This window comes from Triticum aestivum, chromosome 2D, assembly GCF_018294505.1.
Source record: "Triticum aestivum cultivar Chinese Spring chromosome 2D, IWGSC CS RefSeq v2.1, whole genome shotgun sequence".
NCBI classification, from domain to species: domain Eukaryota; kingdom Viridiplantae; phylum Streptophyta; class Magnoliopsida; order Poales; family Poaceae; genus Triticum; species Triticum aestivum.
Window position 1 is genome coordinate 358,582,280 of NC_057799.1, and position 2,538 is coordinate 358,584,817.

Here is a 2,538-nt window from a genome sequence, read left to right on the forward strand (position 1 = left end):
TGATATTCCTTTTATGCGAAACACTGAAATAGGCAAAAAACAGCAATTTGCACTGGGCCTTCGGTTAATAGGTTAGTCCCAAAAATAATATAAAAGTGCATAATAAAGCCCATTAAACATCCAAAACAGATAATATAATAGCATGGAACAATAAAAAATTATAGATACGTTGGAGACGTATCAAGCATCCCCAAGCTTAATTCCTGCTCGTCCTCGAGTAGGTAAATGATAAAAACAGAATTTTTGATGTGGAATGCTACCTAGCATATTTCTCAATGTAATTTCCTTTATTGTAGCATGAATGTTCGGATCCGAAAGATTCAAGATAAAAGTTTAATATTGACATAAAAATAATAATACTTCAAGCATACTAACAAAGCAATCATGTCTTCTCAAAATAACATGGCCAAAGAAAGTTATCCCTACAAAATCATATAGTCTGGCTATGCTCTATCTTCATCACACAAAGTATTTAATCATGCACAACCCCGATGACAAGCCAAGCAATTGTTTCATACTTTTGATGTTCTCAAACTTTGTCAATCTTCATGCAATACATGAGCGTGACCCATGGACATAGCACTATATGTGGAAGTGGTTGTGGAGAAGAAAAAAAGGAGAAGATAGTCTCACATCAACTAGGCGTATCAACGGGCTATGGATATGTCCATCAATAGATATCAATGTGAGTGAGTAGAGATTGCCATGCAACGGATGCACTAGAGCTATAAGTGTATGAAAGCTCAACAAAAGAAACTAAGTAGGTGTGCATCCAACTCGCTTGCTCACGAAGACCTAGGGCATTTTGAGGAAGCCCATCATTGGAATATACAAGCCAAGTTCTATAATGTAAAATTCCCACTAGTATAGGAAAGTGACAACATAGGAGACTCTCTATCATGAAGATCATGGTGCTACTTTGAAGCACAAGTGTGGTAAAAGGATAGTAACATTGTCGCTTCTCTCTTTTTTTATATTTTTTTATTTGGGCCTTTTTCTCTTTTTTTATGGCCTCTTTTTTTTCTTTTTTTTCTTTTCGTCCGGAGTCTCATCCCGACTTGTGGGGGAATCATAGTCTCCATCATCCTTTCCTCACTGGGACAATGCTCTAATAATGATGATCATCACACTTTATTTACTTACAACTCGATACTAGAACAAAGATATGACTCTATATGAATGCCTCCGGCGGTGTACCGGGATGTGCAATGACTCAAGAGTGACATGTATGAAAATTATGAACGGCGGCTTTGCCACAAATACTATGTCAACTACATGATCATGCAAAGCAATATGACCATGATGATGCGTGTCATAGTAAACGGAACGGTGGAAGGTTGCATGGCAATATATTTCGGAATGGCTATGGAAATGCCATAATAGGTAGGTATGGTGGCTGTTTTGAGGAATATATATGGTGGGTGTATGATGATCATCACACTTTTATTTACTTACAACTCAAAAATTACAACTCAATACTTGGAACAAAATATGACTCTATGTGAATGCCTCCGGTGGTGTACCGGGATATGCAATGAATCAAGAGTGACATGTATGAAAGAATTATGAAGGTGGCTTTGCCACAAATACAATGTCAACTGCATGTTCATGCAAAGCAATATGACAATGATGAAACATGTCATAATAAACGGAACGGTGGTAAGTTGCATGGCAATATATCTCGGAATGGCTATGGAAATGCCGTAATAGGTAGGTATGGTGGCTGTTTTGAGGAAGGTATATGGTGGGTGTATGATACCGACGAAAGGTGCGCGGTATTAGAGAGGCTAGCAATGGTGGAAGGGTGAGAGTGCATATAATCCATGGACTCAACATTAGTCATAAAGAACTCACATACTTATTGCAAAAATCTATTAGTTATCGAAACGAAGTACTACGCGCATGCTCCTAGGGGGATAGATTGGTAGGAAAAGACCATCGCTCGTCCCCGACCGCCACTCATAAGGAAGACAATCAATAAATAAATCATGCACCGACTTCATCACATAACGGTTCACCATATGTGCATGCTACGGGAATCACAAACTTTAGAATAAGTATTTCTTAAATTCACAACTACTCAACTAGCATGAATCTAATATCACCATCTTCATATCTAAAAATAATTATCAAGTATCAAACTTCTCATAGTATTCGATGCGCTTTATATGATAGTTTTTATTATACCTATCTTGGATGTTCATCATATTAGGACTAATTTTATAGCCAAAGCAAACTACCATGCTGTTCTAAAAGACTCTCAAAATAATATAAGTGAAGCATGAGAGATCAATTATTTCTATAAAATAAAACCACCATCGTGCTCTAAAAAGATATAAGTGAAGCACTAGAGCAAAATTATCTAGCTCAAAAGATATAAGTGAAGCACATAGAGTATTCTAATAAATTCTGATTCATGTGTGTCTCTCCCAAAAGGTGTGTATATCAAGGATGATTGTGGTAAACTAAAAAGCAAAGACTCAAATCATACAAGACGCTCCAAGCAAAACAAATATCATGTGGTGAATAAAAATATAG